General features: G+C 45.1%; 1 protein-coding gene across 11 annotated transcripts in view; it reads left to right on the top strand.

Moving 5' to 3' along the window:
• The window catches only part of PAK3 (p21 (RAC1) activated kinase 3), a 240,585-nt gene that overhangs the window by 113,567 nt on the left and 99,708 nt on the right, over positions 1-27,310 (top strand). The window contains exons 1-6 of one of the 11 annotated variants that reach the window (XM_072956773.1): positions 12,918-13,044; positions 14,140-14,249; positions 15,131-15,212; positions 15,313-15,433; positions 15,757-15,922; positions 19,289-19,436. The exons of 1 other annotated variant lie outside the window; for it this stretch is intronic. The gene's annotated coding sequence lies outside the window, so the exon portion shown is untranslated. Of the gene's footprint in view, positions 1-12,917; positions 13,045-13,073; positions 13,373-13,744; positions 13,845-14,139; positions 14,250-15,130; positions 15,213-15,312; positions 15,434-15,756; positions 15,923-19,288; positions 19,437-27,310 lie in introns of those variants that run through there. 9 more of the 11 variants (XM_072956770.1, XM_072956777.1, XM_072956776.1 and 6 more) reach the window with 9 other exon arrangements.

Below are 27,310 nucleotides of genomic sequence, written 5' to 3'. Positions count from 1 at the left end.
TTTGACGTTCCTTTCCCATCAATCAGAATACAACTCAGAAACTATAACCAGTCCTTTCCTTCCTACGATTTGGTATATTATAGCTGCTGGCTCCATGCAAGTGGGTTTACATTTCCTAAGTCATCCCTTACCTGATCCTGGTTGATGGCTATTTTTGTGAGGCCTCGTGACTTGCTGCTTGCTTAAATTAGTGTATTCATTTCTCTGCAGGCTGACTTTTAAAAAGACTTCACTCTTGTAGGCTTCAATCATTATTCATTCCATAGCCCCTCTCGCTTGTTACAGGGCTAGTTTTTGGTCTCTTTCTCTTTTCCCCAATTTATTAGCATGAACCCTTTCTGTTCTCTTTTAACGTCTTCTTTAAGTGGTGCCTTCCTTCCTTCCTTCGCTGCTCTCAGTATGCAATAAGCATTTAAACAGATGAATTATATTCTTGTTTGTGTCCTTCCTCCTTCCTCTATTTTTATCATAGCCCAATTCTTGGCCTCTCATCAGCTGTTACACATAAAACTTCATCTCTGAGTTTTTCATTCTGGAAGATGCAATGCCATGCTCTTGACAGTGAGCATGGGAGGACTTCTCCACCCAGGCAGTACCCACCACTGCCCTATGCTTTCCTCACTACATGTGCCAACTCTTTTTTTCACACAGCATGTCTTTCATCTGGTTCATAAATACCCCTGTATATACCTGGCAGAGTGCTAGGCACTAGCTAGATGGCAGTGAACATGGCCTTGCCATCAGGCATGGGTCTCATCTATTTCATTTATGGACAGTCAACTCTTTTACCCATGACATGGATAAAGGCAACTTCAGAATCATTTTTAGCTTTTTGCTTGCAGATGTACCCATCCTGATTAGTCTCATGTTACCCATTAACTTTCATATCTTGAGATACAACATTCAACAACTCCACAGTGTGCTTGAGAACTGACTGGTTGGTCCATTCAGATGTGTCCATGAAATATTTACAGGGGGGCCACTGATACCACGCAACGTTTGTCCAATATTTTTTGCACACACATCTCTGCTGCTTCCTGGAAGATCAATGTTTGCGAGCATACAGAGGGCAGGGACTGGGCCTGTTTGACTTGACTTTTGGGGAAACTAGCTCAGAGCCACATCAATCCATTATATATAAAATAAAGTGTATAAGAGGTAACCGATTCACAGGATTCAATTAATTTTCTTTTCTCTGTGCTGTCGAAGAGAAGTAGTGACTGTTAAATGAAAGGAAATGAATTGAAATAAAACTAATCACAAGTTGTAAATGTTTTCGTTCCAATTGGGAGGCAGCTTTTAAACATGGGCTGCTTATTCTCTGTCTTCTGTCCTTTGGGATTTTCGTACTCCATCCTCATTTCAAGCTGTGCGTCAGATACTGTCATCTGCTCTAGGCTGCTTCCTTGGGACCTGCCTCCCTCACTGTGATGTGGATGGTTGGCACTCAATCATTTTCTAGTTGAGCAGAGTAAATGATGAGCTCTGGTGTCGAGCTCGTAGTTGGTTCACACCCAGGGGTAGTTTCAAAACACCTTGTTCAGTAGTTGATTCCTTGAGCCTCTAAGCCTTTCTGAAATTTATTTGCCTCCCTGATTCACAAATTTTGAAACTATCCTTTCACTGACTTAGGGGAATGTGTAAAGTTTTATTTTGTTCTGGTTTTGGTGCCTTTCTCTTTTGTGTGTTTTGGCACAGCAAATTATTTGAAAAACGACTCCCCCTTACCCTAGAAGCTTTGCAAATGATCTATTGGATATATGGCCCCGTCCATTTCTTTAGGCCAGTGTAGAAACAACTTTGGGCTCAGAGTTCATCCAAAATGGGCCAGGGAGAGAATCTGCATAGAGGAAAATGTATTTGCTAATTATTTTTGTTTTTCAGTACAAGCAGGTTTCCCAAAAGTTGCTGAAAACATCCAACTTATCTTCAAGTGCTGAATTATTTTTAAATGTCATTTTTTAAACAAGAGAATTTGAGTGTTTAAAATGAAGATGTTATTTAAAAATAAAGTGCTGTATTGTGGCCAACCAAAATCCCCAGACCAGAAAATGGCTTTTCAATTTAGCCGGTCCGTTTTAATCCAGGTTATCTCAAGACTCTGCTAAAATAGCCATGAGATTGCTCCCCAACCCCACTATCACCCTCAGCCTTCTTAATCAGGATGCATAAAGATGCACAGCAGTGCAGAAAGGTGTTCTCAGGCAGGTGCTGGCCTCGACTCCTAATATGGTCAGATTGCAATTAACCATAAAGCTGAGGGTCATCAGCACTGAGAGGCATTTTAAATTTGTTTAACCAAAAGTCCTGTTTTAAGCTTCTTGGAGTGGATGAAAAATCTTGCTTACATGTATGAATGCAAAAGTCTGTCTTTGAAATCATGATGTTCTGATGCCTGAGCACCCTGGCCTGCATCAGAACCAAAGTCTTTAGCAGAAAAATCACCAAAAATATCCTCCTCTTATTCTTGCTTCCCCAAACTGCAGTGGCTTCTACATTTTCACCTGTGCAATTCATTCCTAAATGCAGATACCTAAAAGAAGCAATCAGTGAAATCGCTGAGACTGTACTGAGAAGAGCTCAATCAGATTTCCTTCTTTGCAGACCCAGGAAGGAAATGGCAGCAACTTTAGCTCATTGGGCCTCTGGGTGGCTGGGAGAAAGCCCTGGAAGGAAGAATGGAACACAGGAGGGGAAAGAACATACTAAGACTAGTTTATAATTTTGTTTAGGACAGGCCTGTCATGTCCATGAATCATCGTCTTAAACTGTAGAAAGAAGAAGCTGATGTGCCTGTGTGTGTGGGGCGGGGTTTACAAAACTGGAATATAGTAAAAAAAATAATCAATTTATTATTTGAGGCTGCTGTTGTGGGTATTCTAGATCATTTAGATTTTACTAAAAATCCAAGGGGTTTGAGGGTTGGGTGGTATAACTAGAAGGTGGTAGTTTCACCATCACCCTCCTCCACCAGGCAAATCCAGATAGAGCCTGGGGGAAGAGTGATAAATCCTCAGCTCCCCACCCCCAATATGGCTTTGATGAATGTCTGATAATTTCAACTAGAGTGTAGGGAGAATGATGCTCTGTCTCTCTGCCTCTCTCTCTTCAGAACAGAATGAGGGGGCGTTTGCTTTTTAAATTACAAAAAGCCGGGTTAAGAGTTCTTTCTGGCCTTACATGGGTGGTGAAAATTAAAAAGGGTCAAAGACGATCCCAAGATTAGTGGGAAAGTACACCCTCCTCCCGTTTACAAAGACGCCCCACGTCTTTCAAAAGAGAACCGGCAAATTACCATGGAAATCTGCCCGAACCGGCAGTGCTCAAGTAGGAGTCAGAGCCTTTGTTAGCAGGGGTTTGTGGGGGCCGGCACCATAGTGAACACAGTTAAGCCTCACTAATTCCCTGAATGGGGGAAAGGCCAATCTCGATTTGTAAGAAGCTTGAATTTGAAAATATGTTTAAAGAAATGCCATGTTATTATTTCCACAACCCTGCAGTCAAACTGTTGGCTGGGGTCTGTGTTCTGAGCTGCTGAGATTCTTAAGGCCTTGAACAAATAGATAAGGTTTGTAATTAGCATATTGGTCATTTGAATGCAAAATGCAGTTAGAGTGGCGTTTAAAAACAGCATGTTAGCATCCTCCCCTAGCAGGCTGTCACTTTCCTGTTTATGGTATTAATTTGCCTAGCAACCTGCCCCCTTTCCTTTTCGGCAGTAAACTTTAGCCTGGCATGTCAGAATTTGTTAAATTTTCCATATTAGTAGCCGGCATGAATAAGGAGGGGAGGAGATGGACCGCTTGTAAAAATCAACACGAACATATTTTAAACTTTCATCGAACTGACCTCTAAAACTCATCGGTTAATTCATATTTATTATTTATTGGGTAGGGAATGTATTCTCTTCGATTGAAACTGGGGGGAAGGCACAGAGAACTATATTCAATACCTTGTAATGGCCTATAATGAAAAAGAATATGAAAAGGAATATATATATGTATAAATGAATCACCATGCTGTACACTAGAAATTAACACAACATTGTAGATCGACTATACTTCAATAAAAATAAATAAATAGGTAGATAGAGAAATAAATAAATGGAGAGAAGGGCATGTTTCAGGTGCCCCCTCCCCCACAAGTGACCTGATCAAGTGAACAGCAGAGAACATTGTAACTAGTTCCTGGATTAAAACAAAATAAGGATTGATTATGAGGTTCAACAGGTACTTAATTATATAGAACAAGAGCACATTGAGATCTGCTTCTATAAAACACGTCTCTAATGGTCAGCCCATCCTGTGCGCACCTATTAACTTTGGTTTTAAATTCACACTTGAGACCACTTAATTTGAAGTGTGATTGAGTTGTGTTTGGGAAGGGGAAAAAAGGAGAGAGAGACATGAATACAGCTGCAATTTTACCCAAATATTTAGTCTTCATCACTTTGTTACGCACGTGGAAGAAAAAGGCTATTTTTTTTCCCAAGTTGAACAAACCATCTGGCAGATGGGGTGCGGATTGCAGGGAAAAGCTGGGTGAAGCCTCATGGAGAATCAAACTTAAATGCCTGCCCCTTGGGAAAATTCTCCAATTCTACTTCCCGGCCCTGTGAGATTTAGACACTCTGAGAAAGATGGCGAGAGGTTACCCACTAACCTAAGGAGGAAAGATAATCCTTAAATAATGAAATCCCTATTGCAGTGCTTCCCAAACTTTGCTACGCATTAGAATCAGAGGAGATTAGAGCCTAAGATTTCTATAACCCTGATGCCCAGATTCATGCCATACAATTAAATCAGAATCTCTGGGCAGGAGGTAAGGCACCAGAAGTTTATAAAAAGCACCAGGTGACTCCACTTGCAGCGAATTGGGAACCACTGCCCCAAAGCTTTCCTGCTTTACATGCATTTAATCTATATTTAATCTTCCCGATTACTTTAAGAAGGAGGTGTATTAGAGCCCCATCTCACAGATGAAGAAATTGAGGATCAGAAAGGCTAAATAAATTGCCCAAGTTCTCAAAGCTATTAAACAGTGAATCTGCAATTTGAGTGCCAGCAGTTTAATTTCAGAGTCTGCATGTTGAACTTCTATGCAATACTGCGTCTCTGGGCTTTTGTCCCTGGATCTAGTATCATTCCAGTGAATCTGATATGTGACAATCCCACATCCATTCAGTGAGGATTTATTAGGCACCTACTCTGTAAATCTCAGTTTTAGGTATGTGGCTCTAGGTAGATTCAAGGGAATATGGCTAACTCCTGATAATTCAAGGGGCCTTCCAGATAGATGTGGGTTGGTTATCTCATTATTTGTGTCAAAGCTAAATGAGCCAAAGACTACCAGAGACAAGACTGTAGCTGGATAAAGTGAAATGTATTGACAAGATGCATCGAGGAAGTCCATGCCAGAGCAACCATAGGATGCCACTCTTGAAAAGAGGGAGGAGGGAACATCTTCTGCAGTGTTTGGATTCCCACTGAAGGATGCTGAGGAGGGATGGGTTCTGGGTTGATTGCAGTTTCTGAGGTGGGATCAGGAGAAGGAGAGATTGAGTAGGAATGGGGTACCATCATGAGGCAAGGATAGCTTAGTAACTAGTATTCCCCGTAATAAATGAGAAGAGCAGAGCAGGTCTGGGCCGTCACTGACAAGAAAATAGTAGCCACTCAAGGAAGATGGAGGGCATTATGGCATACTACAACTACTGTGTAGCCTTGGGAGAAACTGTTTTTGGTTAACTTCACGGCTGGCTTTGTTTGTCTGTCCTCCCAGCCTGATTAATGGCAGGACTGTGTTTTCTTAGTCCGAGCTGATTTTTCTCTCTTTCAGTGCTGAGCAAGTTTTGACTCTCAGATTTTGGCCTTTTTCAGGGGGGGATGGGCCTGAGGCGGTGAGGGGGATGGGAGTTGACGCTCAGATCTACAATGAATAGTTTTGCTACTTTTCAGCTGAGTTGGTAAATTATTCAATGGGAGAGTGGATGTAAAACTGGCAAATTCTGAAAAAGGCTTGTATTTCAGTGAGTAGTACTACATCAATGTCAGTTTCCAGGGTTTTGACAATGTACTGTGGCTGTGTAAAGTAAAATAATACAATATATCAAAATATTGGGGAAAATTCATTGACGCTTACCTGGGAACTCTCTGTACTATTTCTGCAACTTCTTGTGAGCCTTAAACTATGTCAGAATTTAAAAAAGCTATAGATGATGTGTAGCGGAAGAACAGATTTGTGTTGATCATCTTAATAAGACTTCTTAAAAGCAGTGTGGCTTTCCCTATTCTCTTCCCCTAAATAATCCAGAATGGGTTTGTATCAACATTCTCTTATGTCACTGGATTTGAATACAGTACCCAGTAGTGCCGTCGGTCAACATCCATGTCTACCAGGTACAGATTACCTGTGGGGTTATAAATATGAGACCAGTCTATGGATCAACGGAGATGCCATTTGAGTAGGGTTGAGAAATACATGTTAAGTATCACCAGGTAGAGAAAAGAAAGAGAAAGCTGTGCTAGCAAAGGGAAGAGCAGGAGGAAAGGCACAGAGATATGAAAGTCAAGACTTATCAGGCAAAGAGATACTGGTTTGATGGAACTGACGATTGGGGTATAAGGGAAGACTGGTGGGAGAACTTGGAAAGATGGATTGGAGCTGGTGTGTAACAGGCTGGATGCGATTCTCCTCTCTCTGAAATTGAGGACTTTGGACTTTCCTTGTAATACTTACTTACTACATCTGTCTTGTATCACGGTTACTTGGGTATGTATTTTTTCTCCCCAACTAGATCCCAAGTTCCTCGAGGAGATGGTCCAAGTTTGGTTCACCTGTGTCGCATCTGTAGCACTGAGCTGTGTGCTCTGCACTGAGTAGGTGCTAGTAAAATTGTCCTAGGAATGAATAACGTATCACAAAACTGCAGTTGATATCCCCTGTCAAGAACATCTGGAGCCCTAGATAATGGAGAGTGAAGTGTCCACCTCCTGGAAAATGAAAGCATCAGGCAGAAAAGCACACTGCCCATGCTCCTCAAGGTCCCTTTGTGTCTGGCTTTGGTGACTGGGTATGGCCATGCCCTGCCATCTTTGACATTTGCCCTCCATTGGCCCTAGACCATGCCGTGATGGTGTCTTTTGAAGAGAGGTAATGTGCCTTGCCCTAATCAACTTAGCATTCCACTCACACTTCCCTCTGTTCAGCTTTGCTGGAGGGTTGCAGAGATGCCTCACCCCTCCACTCCCTGTTCCCTAGCCCTCTGAGTTAGAGCGAATACAGTGGTTTGGCTGGGGACCTGCAGACGGCAGGTAAGGAGTTCCTCAAAAAGGAGATTTTCTCCAGGATTTGGCTGACATACCTTATCTGAGGGGATCTCCACTACACCCGTTGATGATTTTTTTCCCCTCCACCTCCTGAGGGAAATGTTCTATTGCTCACCACTTCAGATGGTTGGGTGTGGGGATGGGGGCACTTCTGTTCCTGACAACCTCATTATGTGGTTATCAGGAGCAGACACTGCCCAGGTTGTCACGACAACCAGCAATGATTCAAAGCTTCCCTGAAAGGTCTGTATCTCTGGCAAATAATCAGCCTTTAGCTCTCAGCAGATGCTGAACTGAGCAGCCAATCACGGGTGAGCTGAGAAAGCATGACATCATAGTCCAGCCGGTCCAAAAAAAAAAAAATTAAGATTTGGTTTCCTACATCTCTCCTTGGTTCTCTGTCCCTTAAATTTTGTCCTCCACTTTCTCCTTCTCTCTCTCTTTTTTTCCTCCTAGGGAAATGGAGAGAGCAATGAAACCAACTTTCTGAATTCGATTTACTCTGCAGTTTGGCTTAGGTTCTGGCAGTGCATGGATTGGAGAGTGTAGGGAAAGAGTGTACGATGTGATTCACTTAGGAGCAAAATCAAACAGAGCATCAGTTCAATGAAATACTGTGGTTTGATACATAGGACCATGGAAGTGGAGCTAATTAAAACCAAGTCAGAGGACAGGAACTTACCACTTACATTAATTTTCATCCACAGCCACCTGCATTTAATTGTCTTCTGCTTTTCCTTCGCTAACTCGCTTATGGAGGGAAGGAGGGCAGAGGCTGTGGGCTCCTGAAAGCTCACAGACTCTGCAGGGCAGGTCCCTAACGGGCACTAATTATAGTGAAGAAAGGTGAGGGGAGACCTCGCAGTTCCAAGGTCCCACCGTACAGGGAGTATATGTAAATGGGGATTCATCGAGTCCATTAAGGAGATGTGTAGTTCTGAAATCTGTTAAATCCATTCATGTTCCGTTAGTTATTTGCATCCATACAGGAGTCCAGGGAGATTGACAGGACAAGTTTCACAAAGGAGAAAGCTAAAGCGGAGGGAAATTTGAGTCTTACCTAAGGTATCCTAACCAGAGGCTACATTAGAGTCTGGGTCTCCTGATTCCCTGGCCAGAATCTGAAGACCTAAGAGGATGGTGTGTTCCTAGCCACGGGCTTCCCTCTTTCCCCAGCCTCTGGTTTGAAGGGGTGTAAGAAGAGACCTCTGCCCAGCAGGCTACTCACCACGTGGTCTCTACAGGACAGCTGGAGCCCCTAAGGATTGGAGTGGAAGACGGGAGGGATGGGAAGGAGCCCAGTAGGGGCCCGACTACAGTGATGACAATAGGTTATAGTGAGCAGACCGGGATGAAAGAGGACTGGGCACGATGCTCCCAGCCAGTTCCTTGTGCACTAGCTGCCAAGCCAGGTTCTTTTGTATTCAGAGCAGGAGGAGGTATTTTTTTTTAAGTGCAGCTGCTATAGCAAAACCTGTGAAGACTGAGAGCCACAGAAACCCAGATCCATGACTGGGAATAATTTATGGCGGTGGGATTTGAGTCGGGGGTGGGAAGGGAGCCAGGATATCCAGGCTGCTTTTGCCCAGTGGGTTGTACATTTCTGCCCAGCACCCAGTGCCTGTCCAGGTACGGCTCAGCCCAGCCTGGCATGTCCTAGCATTTATTGGCACACCTGAACCATTGCCTTGGCATTTAGATGCCTTTAGGGATAGTAGGGGTGTTTTTGTTTGGTTTGTTTTTGTTTTTTCTTAACCCTAAGAAGCCTCTATTTCCCATTTTAATGTTTCTTACATGCAAAATACTGTATATGCTTATAGTAAAAAATGTATAAACCGTGCAGAAGCATATAAAAAAACCAGTTAGTGTCCCCCACTACACACATACCTACATGTCTTCCTTCCCACTTTTTATTTCTCAGAGTTACTCTACTAGCAGTTTGGTGTTTATAATTCCAACTTAAACACACACTTTTTTAAACAAAATAAAATAATACTGTGTAGAATAGTACACATGCTGTTCTACAACTTTTTTCACTCAAGATGGTGTCAAGGTGATTCCCATACATAGGAATCAATTCGACTCTTTTTAACTGATATATAATATTCCACAACATGTATATACCATAATTTATTCAACAAGTCCTTTATGAGGGACATTTGGGTTGTCCTTTATGTAAGATTTTTCATGCTTGTGTAAAATTCAGCAATGAACATATGTGAACATATCTTTATAAGTATATCCATAGGCAAATTCCTTGAGTTGAAATTGCTTGGTCAAGTGGCCTATGCCCTAAAAGTTTCCTAAGTATTGCCAGCTGGCCCCCCCTCAAAAGGCTGTGCCATTTTATACTCCCATCAATGGTATATGAGAGTGAGCAATGTTCCCTGTATCTGGGATTTGATTGGAACAGTTTTAAGATATTTGTTTTAGTTTACACCTGATACCGCAAGCCCCATCCCAGAGCCTCTCACTTCTCATGTGACTCAAAGGGATGGTTGGTTGGTGGGCGTCAAAGGAAAAATACAACCGAAGTTGCCATGTAGGGTGGTAGAAAGAACAGGCCTGAGAGTGGGGGACCTGGTTTCTAGGACCATCTCTCCAAAACATTGAACAGGCTGCTTTAAACCCCTGGACCTCCATTCACTCATCTGTGAAATGCAGGTCATAATAATTGTCACAGTCCACTGTTGTGGTTGTTGTGAGGATCAAATGATGAGATACAAAAGTGGTATGTAACCTAAGAAGCAGGATACACATGCCAGAGTGGTTATTATGGTAGCGTTGTTGTATCCTTAAATCAATGAGCTTGGGGAAGGGAGCAGGGGAGGGTGGGAGTTGATGAACACAGATGAAATCTGTAAGACATTTCTGTTTCTCTGCAAGTCCCCATGCAGTTATTCTATATCCCTGGAGAACAAACTCCAGTGGCAGTAAAGACTGCTTTATGGTACCAAGAATGATCTAGGTTATCACCCTTTCACAGGAAGGCTGAAGTCTTTTGTGTTGGGCCTGGCTCCTAAGTACAGTCCTCTTTCTATGACACCACTGTGCTTTAATTTGTCAAGCACCTGATAGGATTTTGGCCCCATGCTAGTTTCAGTAATTACCAGGGAGAGAAAAACATACATGCATGAAATGTTTAAATAACCATGTGTGGTGATGGCATAAATAGCTCTGAGTTATAGCTGAGGTATATGGGAGGATTAGGGTGAAATCAGATACTTTTTAATTACAATTTAAATCAATAACCTAGAAGACCCAAGGTAAATCATTAGCCAGGATAATCCAGTTATATCTTTCTGTTTTTTTTAAAGTATTCTTATTGTTTAAAATAACCCAAATATGTGCATTTTACAAATCAGAGATAAACATAAAGTAAATGACGTTCATTTATCTCAGTGATTTTTAGATTGATTACTTTTACCATGATGTAAAAACAAAAGTTAATGTGATGGTTTACTCTTTTTTAGCCCCAAAATTAATTTAAAAAATATGTGGAATCTAAAAACAAAAACAAAAACAAAAACAAAAAAGATGAACTGATGATTTACAAAACAGAAACAGACTCACAGACATACGAAACAAATTTATGGTTACTGGTGGGGAGGGGGTGGGAAGGGATAAATTGGGAGTTTGAGAAAAATATATTAAAAAAAAGATATCTGTAAAATCTTTGGAAGCAGAACCATCTTGATATCACCCTATTAATCAAGGATGTGAGGAGAGTGAGGGGAGTTTTTGCGTTAGAAGACAATAACCACCATGTCCAAAAAAGCTATTTAAAAATTTCAGATTTAAAAAAAAAAAACCAAGCTGGTATACTCAGACTTTTTTCAAAGCAAGTATGTATCTTAACATCAGTAATACCACACATCATATTAGAAGAAGCATGGGCTTTGTACTCAGATCTAGACACAAATCCCAGCTCTGCAAAATTCATGTACTACTCATGTATGCATTAATATTTTTTTAATTAAGGAAAATAAAAAGTAAAAAGCAAAGTGGTCCTTAAAAATGTCTGGAGTGTGTAGTTTAGTTAGTCTTTGCCTCCCTCTTTCCTGCTTTGTCATAGACCTGAAGGGTCATTGATGTTCTTTTCCCTATTCCCAGTATCATCACAATTTAAAATGAATTAGTCCAAAGAGGCATCCCAATCTCCAGCTTCCCCCAGATGTTGTCTCTGGTGAATCTAGAGGCCCGTTGTGTGACTCTTTCTAAAAGGACTTTGGCAGATGTATTAGTTCACTCTTGGTCTTGAAACTTATTTTTGTTGGCATTATGGAGAAGTGATTGCTGGGTGTTATGAAGTGTTGAGAAAATTGGATAAAAGTCAATGGGGAGGGTCATGGCCGAACTTGACCATTTAAGGATGTGAGGACACATTTATCTTTATAAAAAGAAGTTTGAAAGTGAAGAAGAAAACTCACCCATAATCCTACTTCTTTAACCCAACTATTATAATTTTATGTTCATCTCTGATCTTTTTATTCTGCAGGCATATTTCTCATCGTTATAATTCAAAATGTACTTATTATTTTGTATTTTTTGTCATTTTTGATGACAGCTTATGGTCTCCTTGCTAGGATTTACCCTAATTTGCATAATCTAGTCAAATCCTAGGGTGGATGGATTTTGGAGTAGCAAGAGATAATATTTGAAGTTAGATTTTAGAAGGCTTTCTGACACCAGCAAAAATTTGAACTTTTTCTTAAACAGAAGAGATGCCATGGAAGGTTTTAGGGACAGGATGGACAAGGAGAGCCACATCTTAATGATTGTCAATATAACGGTATATGTGTATGTGTATGTGTGTGTGTGTGTGTGTGTATATATATATATATATATATATATATATATATATATATATATATAAAGTAGATATTCTTTTTCTATAATGCTTTTTAAAGAATGTGCTTCATGTGCAGAAAGGCGGTTTCCGTATCTAGACTGCCATCTCTTTGAATCCCACTGCCATATCTGCCTCTCTCAGTTTACTGTGGATTCCAGAGACTCCGTCAGTGCAACCTACTTACCTGACAGGTGGTGTCCCAAATCCAAACCATTTGCTCCCTGTAAGGAGTGCTTGTGTAGCTGGACAGATCTCCTCCTCTGAAAATGTATCTGAAAGCTCAGTCTTCCTGGGGGGGTGCAGTTGAGGAAGACATACGAAATAAGCCCCTCCACTCCTTGCTATCAGGTGCGCCTCTTTCTCGACCGCCCCACCTCTGTCTAGACAACCCTGACAGTGTAGAAGTTTCCATCTCCTTTTCCTTTCCCTCTCCCTGTTCCCTCCCCTTCATTTTTTTTTTCCTCCCAGGCGCTTCCTGCCTGGAAACAAAAGATTGGTCCCCAGTAGCCCACTCAGGGTGATTTTAGTTTTCTCCGCCCGCTCTGATTGGCCTCCGTGCGGTGCAGAGCCCGGGTGACGTCATAGCGGAGCAGGGCGAGGGAGCGGTTGCCGAGCAGGGCTCGACCGCGGGCGGGCAGCTGTGGGCAGCGGACCGTCTGGGGTTTCGCGCAGGGGGCTGCGGCTTTCCCCGGCCCGGAGCGAGTGTGCGGGGCCGGGAGGAGAGCCGGGGGGGTGGGGTGGGGAGCGGGCCGGGCCCGGGGCTGCGGCCGCGGCCGCGGGGCTGCGGCTCCCCAGCCCCGCCAGCCAGCCCCAGCGCTCCGAGGGAGAGGAGAGGTCTGGACGGGGTGGCTGGACCAGTGGCAGGTAAATCCCGCGATGGATGGCATTTGGCTCGCTCTGGGGAGGGGGTGGCCGCTGGGCTCTGCTTTTAGGCCGCTGGGCAGGTTTTCTGCCTTCCCGGACCCTCCTATGGATGTCGCGGCGTCCCGGCCTCGAGTCCCCTCCGTGGCTCCCCCGGAGCCCTGACAGCCAGCGAACAGTTTGCACGATCCCGGCTCGCAAACGCGGACAAGTGGGTGTGTCGGGGCCATTCCCGGAGGACCTGGGCCCCTTGGAGGGGTCAAGCCCTAGACTCGTTTACCGGGGCCTGGGCCGCTTGAGGCAAAATCCGCCCCAAAAGCTACGTCAGCCTGTAAGTCTTATACCGTTTTCCCGCCCCCCCTCCCCCAGCCACTGTAGCAGCGCCGGCAGCTCCCCCATCCAAAGGGGAGGGGGTGTGGCCGCGGCCCCGGCAAGTCCGGAGGAGGGGGCACAGTCCGATCAGAGCAAACCGAAAAAGTGACGATTTTCTTAAACGGGCGCCTTTCCCCTTTTATTTTTCTTTATCCCCCTCCCCTTTTTTGGTGGTGGGAGGACCATGACAGGAGGACTCTTTTCTTCCTCTGTGGGGACTGGAATGATGCAATAATGTCCTTAGAAAGCCCGGGGTCCCTCAGTTGGCCGTCGTCTTTGTCTGGGGAGCAGGGTCATAAGGTCCACTGCCCCCCTTCCGTGTCCCCCTCAGCTTGCAGGGGGACCTTGCCCTCAGATTGTGAACTGGCTCTGGCAAGATTCCTGCCACAGTTTCGGACGGATTGACCATTTTGGATTCTTGTTCTCTGCAGGTTTTCCTTCCCTAGGTGGTGGTTGAGGGGTGGGGTGGGGAGCTGTGGGAGGGCGGTGCCCGCAGGGAGGGAGCCAGAGGCCCCACTTGTTTTTTCGGTCCCACCTTCCAGAGTCCAAGGCCAGACTCTGGACTTGAGGGTTCCAGGCTGTGGTCTGTAGAGATGAAGGAGAGCAGGATGAGTGGCTTGGCTTTGGGAGGCATGAAGGGGGCGGTTGCAGTGCTATTTTTAAAAAATGGCTTTCAACAGGGAAGCCTTTAGCCATGTTAGTCTTGCTCCCCCCATGGTTTTGCAGACTCAAATCCAGGCCAACTGTATGGCTGTCTGAGGTGTTGGAACAGAAGGAGGTCCATTCCTGTTGGTGACAGCACTGTGGCCCTGTTCTGGGATGACCGAGGTATAAAGGTCAGTGCGGTTTTCACTGGGCCATCAGCAAAATTATAAATTGGGCAGGTCTGTGATGTGTCAGAGGCTTCTGACAATCAGGGACACCTTTGGGCAAAGGGGCTTAATAGGGTCATGGATGATTAACAAGCCCCGGCTTGGATAGAGCCATGTAAGCTTGTTTCTGGATACAAATATCCTACCCTGCTCCCCCATGGAAGAAGCAAAATGGCAAGAGACCAGGATGTATGCTGAGAAAAAGCCAACAGCTGCGAGTCGAGGCCAGGGGGACCTTGGGATGTCAGGGAGCAAACCCTCCAAGCCTCCAGGCAGGCAAGTGGGCCTTGCCTACAAGGCAAGACACCTAACAGGAAAAGGAGGTTTGCCTGTGATAGGGGTGCAAGCAACAACACCCTAACTAAGGACATGCCAACTAGCTGTCCATTCCCACAGGTTGCAGATCTTCTAGTTGGGGGCAGAAATTGAATACAGAGCAAACAAGCTTGCTGAGGTCTTTGGGGGGAAGGGAGTGGATGGGCATGACAGGAGAGGGAAATGAGGAATCACTGCGGGGATGGGGAGGTGCTGCCCTCATCAGAGACCCTGTTAGTATGAGGTCAGAGACTAAGCTACTATGAGTTCAAAGTTGATAGCCAAGGCAAAAAAAATCGGATCTAAGAATCAGATAGAGTAGGTAGGAACAAATCCATAGAGAGAGGGAGGGAGAGACAAGAAGAGAGAGACATCATTTTACCAGGAGCCCAAAGGCCCTGATTTCCTTGGTGAGATGGGAGAAATTTTGGTGGTTAAGGCACCTGTGGCTCAGCCCAGACTTAGGGGGACAACTTCTCCGTAGTTGAAGAATCTATAGTAGTGTTCGCACCCATGTAACCCATCTTCAGGCACCAGTAGCTTTGGTCACAGGAAGGAAAAGAAACTCAATGAGCTACAGCCTCAACACTGGCTCTTCCTCCTGAGTAAGAAGTGAGTAGGGGGCCAGGGCCCCAAAGGGGACTTGGGGAGCTTCAAATCTGGTGGAGACAGGTAGGTTGACTACTTCTATATGGGGTGGGTCTGGGCCCAGTCTAGGGCCCCAGCTGCCAGTGTGGAGGTATCTGCTTGTACTCAAAAAAGGAAGCCCTCTTTCCCAGGGGCCCATGGGACCCCGAGCTGACCAGGGGTGGCGAAAACCACTGCCCTAGAAGGTAAGTGAAGTTTCTGAGGCATTTAGGGTGCAGCTTAAGCTTCAGATGTCCTGTTGTCCCCCAGCATCCCCACTGCCTGCCAGAGTCTAGGTGGTTCCCTCTACAGGGCCTGGGGTGGACTCGCCGGCTAGCTCGGCACTACACGGCTTCTCCAGCAGGGGGCGGGAGAGAGCACGCAGCAGCGCGGGGCCAGGGTCCTCCATTTCAGGGGTGAAGTCTGAGCCTCCATCAAGTTAACAGCCGTACTTTTCAAATCGGATTTAGAGGTACCAGAGAACCAAATGAACCCTCGGCTCTGGCAGTCTGTTTCCGTTTCCTCCCAGAAAGGTGTCGCTTCCTACCGCGCTCTGCAACTTTGGAAGGAATTTGCATTTACGCCCGCGGTGATTGCTGGAGTCTCTCATACAGCCTAACACGGAGTTTAATTGGAAATGTTAATCAATAAGATGGATCCCTGTCTGATTTGCACAACCGGTCAATTATCTGCAGGTTGGGGCAATCTGTGCTGCCAGGGGATTGTGAGCAGGGGCAAAATGGCTTAGCCACAGCTGGGTTTGCGAGCGGGATGCAAGATGGGGGAAATGGACCTTGAAGACTGGAAAGAGATGAACGGTTTCTTGGTGGGGAGTGGAAATCACGGAAAGGCCTGGGCGCGCCTGGTCACTGAGATGGAATAGGATGGTCTTGGAGTCCACCCAGGGGAGGTGGAGGCCGTGGTTTTGCCCTGGGGTGGGAAGGTGCTGGATTTGGAGAAGGAAGTCTTTTATGGACTAGAGGACCAGGAGCTGGGGTGGAACCAACCTTGGGAGTCAGAAGTCAGGGGTTTTGGTCTGAGTGTTTCTGTCCCTTTCTGGGCCTCAGTTTCCTTGTCTTTCAAATGATGAGGTTGGACTAGGTGGTTTCTAAGGTGGTGGTGACATTTTAGGAAGTGGGTCCATTTGTTCTTGGCAATGATTCCCCCCACTCCATTTACTCCTTCTACATCACGCTTTTTGGTATGCTCTCCAGTTGAAAGGAAGACAGGCAACGAACACACAACCACTACACACATTTCATCTCTCTCAGCAGTGCAGCCTTACTTTTATTCATGTGAGTGGGAGCAGGAGGGGAAGAGATGCCCGAGTGGAGAATCTGCCCCTATAACCAAGCTCGTGCAAAGCTCTGTGGGGGATCTGGTACAGATCTTACATCGTGGGGGTGAGGGGAGCAGCTACACATTAGTGGCCCTGACTCCCTAGCTCAGTCTCAGAACAGAAGGGCTTGGGGTGAGGGTGAAGGAAGGGCCTGGCTTAGGGTGTGCATCCTTTCCCTATCTTTCTCACCCCTCTCTCTCTTTCTGAGCCAGGCAGACTTTTTGGAATTCTGCACTCTCAAGAGACTCTACCCCTAACATTCAGCACAATCGCGCCCTCTAGTGACCTCAATGAGAACACCTTTGGCAGAGCTCTCCATATGTCCCTGGGGCCCAGCTCCGGAGCCAGTGCTTCACCCCCTGTGCAACTGTTACTCCCTGTGGAGAAGGGCTCTAGTCCTTCCAACTGGCCTGAAGGAGAAACTCAGGCGGCAGCAGCTTCCTGCAGGCCCATTTCACACGTAGTTGGCGCTGGGAGTTGAGAGAGGGAGCCATGCCCCTAGTGCCCAGTTTCCTTCTTTGGGCCTGAAAAGGGTTCCAGAACGTTCCCACCTATCTTCAGTGCTGGTCCAGGCACTTGCCATGGGAGGGCCCTGGAAGAGAGAGAGTGTTTGTCTACAGCTTCCCTGCCCCACCAAAAAGGTGGCAGCCCTAATCCCCAGACAAGATGCCAGCAGGAAGCTGGAACGCAGCAAGGCGTGGTGCTGGTAGGCACTTGATGAGTGCGCATATCTCTAGCCCAGCCTCCAGCAGGAGGTTAGACCACAGTGTACGCACAAGGCAGCATAGACACCCAACAAGATGCAGATACACAATGTGGCATAGACATAGGACACATGCTATAGGGTAGACACAGGCACTCCATAGCGCAGAATGGATACAATGCACATGCAGCACAGTGCAGACCCACAGCACGTGCACAAGATGGCACTGGCAAGGTCACATACACAGAGCGATATAAACACTGCACGTACGCACACACACACACGTCCTGGTACAGGCACACAAATACAAAGTGGTGCAGGATGCAGCTCAGATATATCTGACCCCGTATGTACTCATGCACAGGACGCACCCCCCCCACTTCCGACACAGCATACCCGCAGACAGGTGAGAGGAGTGTGGCCACCAGGTGGAGCTCCGTGTCCTGCTATTTGCACGTGCACTGGCTCCAGCTGCCCAACCTGTGGGTTCCAAGCAGGCTGCCATGGAGTTATTAAGCGGCCGAGGGAAGGTGGAGGTAGCCCTAAGGAAAGCTCTTGATCTTGCACAGAGACCTGTTGGTGCTTGGTTAGTACCAGTTGGTGCACTTGTCCCCTTTTCCCCCCTCTGAGTCCCTGTAGTGTTCCTCCCTACCTGGGGACGGGCAGGGGACTTTCTATAGTCCTTCTTCTTGAGCCCTCTCCGAGTCCCACCCCTCTCTGGAGCTTTGGCAGCCCTCCCTCCCTTACCCCTACCCCACGCCCTGGCAGGATGAGCTCATGCAGCGGGAGAGGGGGTGGGCACACCGCTCAGCGGCGCAGTGGGTAGAATTTGGAAAGGCTCCTCGGAGTGTGCACGTGGGAAGCTCACAGGGAATGCCAGGGCCGCTGGGGGACAGACGTGCTCTGGAGGCTTGCCAGCAGCAACTGGCAGACCTGGGGTAAGGCTTGGTCTTTTTATTCAAGGGGGAAAATTGGGAATAATGGGGCTTTTCTTGGCTCCCTGAGGCTTCAGTTTTACTGTCTCCATCTTTAGATATCCAACCGTCCATCCATGTCTTTGGATCAGGACATTGTGCATTCTGGAATCCTCTAATAGAATGTGTGCTAGCCTGGATCTGGTTCTATTAGAAGTTAGCACAGAGGTGCTGCTCTTCGAGGACAAACACCATGGAGAAAAGAGGGGGAAGGTTAGGAAGGATTTCAGAGCTTGGGGTCCTATCAAGGGAATATCAGTCTCCTTGAGAGGCTCAAGCGATTGTGGGGAAAGGCAGAAAGGCGGGGAGCGGTAAAGAAGCCCTGTCTCTGTCATAGTTGGCCATGGAACCCTCTTTGGGGGAAGACAGGGTAAATTGTAACCCTCTAAAACCCCAGGATGTATTCACCCAAAGAAATCTAGGAAAGAGTATGGAAGACATCCCTGTGGTGGAGATTAGGCTCAGAGGCCCTCAGCAGCTGTGAGATGATAGCAAATTAGGGAACCTCAAAATGCTCCCCCTACCCTGCCCACCAACCCAGTGAAGGAAGCTGTTGAAAAAGGAAATGGAAATGGTGGTGGAGACTTGGAGTTGAGGGATGACATAAACTGAACAGCGGGGTCTTCAGGAAGCTCAGGTATCCTCAGAGCCAAACCTGCCTTTGCCATCATCTTGCAGTTTCCTATTGTTCACTGGACTGTACCATCTGCTGTGAATATGCAGATACTTCACATCTGTAATATTGGTGCTCCCAACACTTGTCCAAGGTGACTACGGCAGGTCTTTTCCACTCGCTAGCAAGCAGATCCAGAGTGGTGAAGTGACAGCAGTTCTCAACTTGAAACTCCCAGTTCACTGCCTTTTCTGGACTCCTACATACCAAGGCTTTTTTTTTTCACCTCTCGACTATGATTCTCTGTCTTCTTAAGGGAGTTTCTGAGACTCACTGTAGTGTGTGTGTGTGTGATGTTTGGGGGGTTGGACGAGGGAGCAATAGCAGGTAGGGAAAGAGGTTCCTGCTCCCCCACAATGCTTCTCTCGGCAGGTTTCCCCCAAGAAAAGGCAGCTGAGTCCTTGCATCTTGTGGCAGCTGGTGTGCCTAGCACTGAGTCCATCGGAGCTGAAGGCAGCCCGCCCCCTTCTCATGGGCAGCACCCACCTGTGCTGAGGTCCTGCAGCGGTGGCGGTGTGAGGTGAGTAATGGCTTCCAGGGCAGGGAGTTAGGGATCTCCAAATCCAGGTAAATGCCACCTTTCCACCAGAGCTCTTGATATTAAAGGCCCTGCCTGGGCCTCACCAGCCAGGCCTCAGGGCACAGTCTCTCTTTTCTGGAGGATTGTGCCCAGTATAGCTGCCCTGGTTCTCTTGGTTCCCCAGTCTCTAATATGGGAATGACAGCCTTGACCTACATCCTGGAGTGAGTAGGAGAAAGCACCTAACAGTCATTGCCAAGTCCTTTGCAGATGTCAAGCTCCATCTAAGAGCTTCAGTGTAACACAGACATGCTTTCCATCAAGCTGTCATTTCCTTTCCTCTGGCTTTCCTGATGTTGAAGTGGCATTTCGGCCACATGCCACCAATTTGCTGATTGGTTCCTATAATTTCTACTGCCTCATAACCTGAATTTTACCTTCCTATTCAAAGTGTACCCCCACCCCGTCCATCCCAGCTTCTGGGCCTGGCAGCCTTAAGTTAAACCTTCTAAACCTTTCCTCTGCCTTCCCACCCAACCAGGGAGCATTTCCTCCCCCACTCTTCAATAACACTTGAGTCTTTAGCATAGAGTGTGGCCCTTGCTTCTCTGCTGCCTTAACTAATTCTTGCATGGTTTCTGGAGTATTCATCTTGGCAGGTAAACTAGACTGTAAGCTGTTCAGGAGTAGGAACTAGATTTCACAGGTCTCCAGTCTCTCTCGCAGGTGCCTGACAGTTCCACGGCAGCTTTTTGATTTGGGCCACTCTCTCTTCCTCTCCACTTCTCTCAGGTTTCTTGGTCTGCCTCTCTGATCATCTACCTGTCTCTTTTCCTCTCAGGCAGCCATTACAGCTTCCTCTGTTGTCTTCTCTGTCTGGTCTTCTGTTGCTATATGCTGTGGTCCAGCTATCTGTTTGTATCTTACCATCCCTCTGTCTCTCTGTCTGGTCTTCTGTCTCTTTGTCAGTTACTTAGGTGTCTCTTGTATTGCCCAAGTCACATCCAAACAACCAAAAAAAAAAAAACCTAACAAGAAAAACAAACAACCTAAACAAAAACCAAAGGAGGAATATGCAGCATAGTTCACTTTCACACTGAGCCTGTCCTGGGGCTGCAAGGACAAAGGAAAACTGCAGCTCAGTGGCAGCTGTTTCTGTGATGCCTTCTCATGGAGGGGAAGCTCTAGAGTTTAGGCTGTGAAATTGAAGGTATGAAATTACAGCCTTGCCGATACTGATGCATTCAACTTTCTAGAGATGCTCTCCGGCAGGGGATCCTCTATAGAGCTTGAGCAACAGAAGGTAACTAGAACTGGCTAAAATAAGATGTAAGCCCCTGGGTTTCTCCTGGGTGTTCTATGACAGCCACAATAATAACTTGTATTTATTGAGTGCCCACTGTTGCCAGCTCTGAGCTAGACATTTTACGTGCATGAGACCATTTGATCCTATAGTAACTCTACAAGGTAGGTGTTTTTCTCTAAGAGTTACTGGTTTTGTTTTGGATTATAAAAGTGATACTGGCTCAAGGTAGATATTTTTAGCCTCACTGTTTTACCCCTGAGGAGATAGAAGTTGAGATGGGCTAAGGAACCTGCCTCAAACTAGACACATTGTGACTTTGGGAAGAAAGACACTTCCTGGAGAGTTTCTCAGCATCCCAGATTATTTTGGTACCCTCCAGTGCTCACTCATGCACATGTGCGTGCATGTGCACACACACACACATCCACACACGCTCTCTCAAGTCCACTCACACACTCTTATATATTCACACGATCATCTTTACCTCCTTTATTCACACTCATTGTTCACACTGGACACATTCATAGTGATGATCATTCTTACCCCCACATCCTCACACACGGTCACATTTATGAACACACTGCATATAGGTTCATCCATACTGCCAAACACTGATACAGACTCCCATTTATATATTCACTATTCTGTACCAACACACACTCACACTTACCATACACCCCACCTTCACAGTCTCATCCACTCACACCTTTATGTTCTCTCTTACATCCTCACAGTTTCCCAGTCAGACCTACACACTCACATCCACACATATGATACAGTCACCCTTAACCATCAAATTCCTATACAATCACACACACTCTAAACACATTCTTACGTTGACTTTCCTCCGCCAGTTTCTCATATGGTCGTACACGCACTCAATTTCATACACTCCCAACACATGTGCACTGAAATCACCTCGTTCACGTGGCTTATAACTCACAGGGACACACACATGCTCATATGTTCACGCTTGTACATGCCCACACCATAAACACAATCTCAGCCATTTAAACTCTTCTGTTTTCTTACACTCAGAATTCTATTCTCTTCCATTGCTATACTCAGCACTGACACAATCACTCTAATGCCATCATATTCACACATCATCTCATCTACACATGGAAACACTCATTTTGACACAGAGTCACAATAGTGCTAATAGTGACACACTGTCACGTACACACCCATGTATAATTTCCGAGACTCTTATACACACCCCCACACTGGTACTGCAACATTCACACACTTTCTCGCTCACACACACACACACACACACAGTAACACACCCAATTGCAGGCAATAGTTCATTACCACAGCTGACTTTTTTTTCCTGTTTTGCCTCTGGTTCTCTTCTCACCGCTGCTAAAAGGAAGAGTGTTGTTCCCAGCCAGGGTGGTGGTGGGACAAGATCTTTCTAGCAGAAAGGAGTGGCATTTATGTCTAGAATTAAAAAGAGGAAGCTCGAACCCTCACATCAAGTTTTATATCCTTTCACCATAGTTTCCACCTACAAAAATCATCGAAACTTAGCCAGACCTATTCAAAAGAAGTTAGGGTATAGATGGTTTGTTTATTTTCTGGAAGTTGATGGCTTAACTGGCCACCTCATTTCTCTCCCAAGCGGGAGAGAAAGGTGAGGCTTGCATTTCTTTATGCATTCTTGGTGCTTTCCTATGCAGAAGTGATCAGACACACAGACAGGGCAGCCCTGCCTCCAGCAGGTACCTCTAATCTAGCCTGGTCTACTTTCCTCCTGTTAACCCTGGACCATGGTATTCAAGAAAGAGAAAGAAAAGGTTAATGAGCTAACTGGATGATAAAATACGTTTTTTATTATTTTAAACTTTTATTTTTATTGAAGTATAGTCAGTCTGCAATGTGTTGATTTCTGGTGTACAACATAGTGATTCAGTTATATATATATATATATGTATTCCTTTTCATATTTTTTCATTATAGTCTATTACAAGGTATTGAATACAGTTCCCTGTGTTATACAGTAGGACCTTGTTTATCTATTTTGTATATAGTAGTTAATATCTGCAAGTCCTGAACTCCCAATTTATCACTTCCCCCTCCGTAACCATAAGTTTGTTTTCTATGTCTGTGAGTCTGTTTCTGTTTTGCAAATACATTCATTTGCTTCATATTCTGAGATTCCACATATAAGTGATCTCATATGATATTTTTCTTTCTCTTTCTGGCTTACTTTACTTAGTATGACAATCTCCAGGTTCATCCATGTTGCCACAAATGGCATTATTTTATTCAACACATTTCTATTGGGAGTGGGTGCACATATATAGACCCCACTGGAATTTCAACATCTGTTACTAACAAGTTATCAGAGGGAATTTCTCAGTGGGCGTGGGTAAAGACAAGCTGAAAATACTTCCTTGCACTCCAGATAGACTGTAGAATCCCTGCAAGGGTGCAAAAAAAGAACAGGAGTGAACCAGTAGATCAGAAGCCTGGTGCCAGAGTCACGTGCCACCCTAGTCCACAAGAGCACTTTGTAGAAGTCTCCCTAGTCCATGGCTTCCCCTGCTGTACTCTCCCTGGAGTGAAAATAGTGCAAAATATGTCCAAGCTGCCATTTGATATGGGTTCTGGCACATCGTGGGAAAGAGCCTATACTCTGGAACACCACCTTCCCTCCATCATTAGATTGAGAACTTCTTTGATATTACAGACCACATCACCTTACTTATTTTGGTTCCCAATGCCTAGCACAATGCTAAGCCCAGAGCAGCTTACTTGTGAAACTCAATTAAGAAACAAAAAGTAGGGGGAGGGTACAACTCAGTGGCTCCGTGGTAGAGTGCGTGCTTAGCATACGTGAGGTTGTGGGTTCAATCCCAAGTACCTCCATTTAATAAATAAACAAACCTAATTACCCCCCCTCCACACACACACAAAGAAATGAAAAGGAGTAGATGGGCCGCACCATGTTGTCAGGACAGATCCAGTGCCTCTCTTCCTCAGTCCCAGAATTCCAATGGCATTATGAGCTCAGATTGAGGATCTTCTGTGCACCTCACATAGTGCGAGGCCCAGAGGGAGATTCAGATGGGTAAAAGGCACACCCTCTGCCCTTGAGGTCGTTTCCTTTGAATTGGAAAGATGAAGTCACCATGAAACAGGAGTACAAGGCTTGAGGGTTGGCGGAATCTTTATCGTAGAATCCAGTGGTCTCCGGGCTCCAAAGGCCTTGAGGGCTCATGGTTGGTTGCGAACAGCAGTCAGCATTTAGGAAAGCCACTTCACAAAGCAACCTTCCTTGTAGACATCTTGCTTAGCACAGGAAAGATATGTCATCTTTCTAGAAGATTGTGTAACAAAGCGCTTTGTCACTGGCATAAGGCAGAGGAAGAAAAGTGAGCTTTTAAGACCTTAATGGAAATATTGTACTTAATTAAGATTTAGCCACCACCTCCTCCAGGAGACCGCTTTAGGAAAATAGCCTGGCAAATTTACATTTGATCGTCTCTGCCGATATGCTGAGACTCACCAAAAGCAATTTATAAAACTGACAGTACTGGCTGAATTTTAGGATGAGAAAAATGCGCCTGCCTGAATTCACTTGATTACAGTGAGAAATCATAAGAATGGAGACCCACCCCTTGCATTTATGTGGTATTTTATACTTCTCAAAATATTTAATAACCCATAAGTCCATTATGATAGAAGCATTAGGAGCACCAACTCTGGAGTCAGCTAGAACAGCATGTGAATCCCAATCTGGCCACTTATTAGCTGTGTAACCTTGTTTGAGTCAATCACCTAGCCTTCTCAAGTCTCAGTTTCCTGATCTGTAAAATGGGCATGACACTAATACCATCTGCCTCACTGTGTTGTTATGAGGATGAAATGAGATAATATATGAAAGCATTTAGCACAATAGTCAGTGCTCAACAAATGGTAGATATTATTATCCTTACACAGCCCTTGGAAGGAGGTGCTTTCAAAGGGGCAGAACCCTGAAATAACAGAGAAACTGTGTGGTTCTTTGCCACCAAAGACCTAATTTTCACAGGACTTGTTGCCTGCCTTTAAGTCATTTCTCTTTAACCACGAGCTAGGAGTCAGTGCTTACTCCCACTTAAGAAGATGAGTGAAAAAGAAAAGTAACCTAGGAGAGTTTCCTCAATTCAATTTTAGGACATGCTTATCTGGCCACTGTAGCAATGTCTCTTGTTCATTTCAATGTACCTTCTGGTCCTACAACTTTCCCCTTGAAATTGTGAAGGCTTCAGTAATGTCACCTTTATTTGCTGGTACAGAAACTTAGGAGAGGAGGAATGGAAAAGACTGATGCTGGTGGAGCCAGAGGTCTGGTCTCTAACTGCAGGCCCTCCTCTGCCCTTGATTCTCATGCTGAAAGGTCTGCTTTGTGGGTAGAGGGTCTGCTCATTTCTAGGCTTTGGTTCCCAAACACCACAGCAGAGGCACAGTTCACTCCCTTCAAAGCTCTAAGAACATTGGTGACCATGCAAAAGCTGTGAGTAACTCAGAACTCCTCACATCACATGAAACTGTAGTGTGATTGAGGAAGCATAAGTAAGAGCATGGGCTTTGGAATCACACAGCTGTGGGATTGTATAGTCTTACTGTGTGATCTTGCTCTGTGACCTTAGCGAGTGAGCTGATGTCTCTAAATGTCAGTTTCATCTGTAAAATGAAAATAATACCTCAAGTGGTTATGCAAGTTATGTGAACTTGTGCTTGAGTCACTTGTAGCAGAGTGCCTGGGACATAAACAGATCTCAGTGAATGATGGTGATTTCACTTATGGCTTGTGAAATCTGTGGCAGTAATTGTAAACATCTTCTACTGGTAAAGTACCTTAAATTACTTGAAAGCATTTTCCACACATGGATTGTTTGATCCTCACAACTCCTGGGTGAGGTAGTCACCTTGTATATGTGAGGTTAATAAGATTCAGAAGGACCAAGGGAAGTACTCAGGGCCTTGAAGCTCATTAGCAGCAGTGCTGAGAAGGTACCAGACCAGACTGAATATTTGCCTCTTTGCTTGGCTAAGTCTTTGGGGAGATGGTTAGCAGATACGAGCCATTTGAACTGAGCATAGTCCTTCTTGCGAAAAACTGTCTGAATGCTAGCTACAATTGATCTGGTTTATCACCCAAAGGAAAGTCTTTCTTGAGGCATGCTGTGTGGTTTTCTTCATGCTGCTCCAGGAGCACCAAATGGCCAGAGTCTGGAAGTTCTGAAAACATACTGAAACACATCAACAGACCTCTGGTGACACTTGGCCTTTTCTCTTCTGACGTGAAAATTACAAGGTGTCCACTGTAGTGAACTCTAGGCAGAGGATGGGAGGACAAAAAGATAAGCGCGCTTTTGACCTCTTTGTGACATTTGCCTCATAGCCATACTCATGTTGAAACACCCTTCTCATGATTTCCATGACGTCATAGAGCCAGTTCCTCCACTCCTTTAACTATGTTTCTCAGGGATCTCGGCTTCCTCTACCGGCCCCTAAATGTCAGTGTTTCCCCAAGGTCTTTCCTCCTCTCTTATTCTGGGCTCGTCCTAGGCAATTGCACCCACTCCCATGCTGATAGTCACCAAATGAATATTTTCAGCCCACGTGTCCTGCTCTCCATCGAACCATTTCATGATGCCAAATAAACATGTTAGAACTGCTGCTACATTTGTATTTATTGTCTTAATTTTGCTGTCTCTATTGAGAGGAATAGATAAAGCTAGAGAGACATTTTCTCCCCCACTACATGTGGTTTGATGTTTCCTTCAGCTTTTTATTACTTGCTGTGTAATAAACACAGGGTGCTTCTGCTTCCCACTAGATAGTCTTGGTTTAATTTTTACTGAGATATCCAATGTGTCAGTGGGTTTGTTCTTTTTTCTCTGCATTTGGACGTATGCAAAAGTTATGTATTCGAGGACTATTTGCAGATATTCAGCCTTTGTAGAATGTTTATGTTTGTTGGCCGAGTCTTTGTAAAAATTTAGACAAATTTCTATATAACTCGTAAGTGCTATCTTATTGGCCGAAATCGGAATAATGTGCTCTTATTATTCTCTTGGGAATATGATTTTACTGGTGGTCCAGTGACTACTAATATAAGGGAACTCCCATATAGTCATATTTGTTATCAGCATACCAACTTAGTTTTTTTTTATAATCACCATTCTAAGCTAGTTGTTTACTCTCATTTCCAGAAAAAAGCAGAAACTGAGGCACAGTTCTGTCTGAAAGCCTGAACAAAAACTGAAGGCTACACTAGGGATGTAATGTACAGCATGGCGACTATAATTAATAATACTGTATTGTATACTTGAAATTTGCTAAGACAGTGGATCTTAAATGTTCTTACCATACTAGAAAGGAAAACAAAGCAAACAAACCGATGTGAGGTGATGGCAATATGAATTAACTTGATTGTGATTTCCATGTCACAATGTGTATGTATACCAAATCATCAATCACGTTGTACATCTTAAATAAATACATTTTTAATGTGTCAATTATCCCTCAATAGAACTGGAAAATCCCCTAAAGACTAAAGAAACCATTACTC

This window comes from Vicugna pacos, chromosome X (assembly GCF_048564905.1).
Source record: "Vicugna pacos chromosome X, VicPac4, whole genome shotgun sequence".
NCBI lineage: Eukaryota > Metazoa > Chordata > Mammalia > Artiodactyla > Camelidae > Vicugna > Vicugna pacos.
Note: the sequence above shows the minus strand (reverse complement) of the source record. Positions and strands in the feature narration are given on the sequence as shown.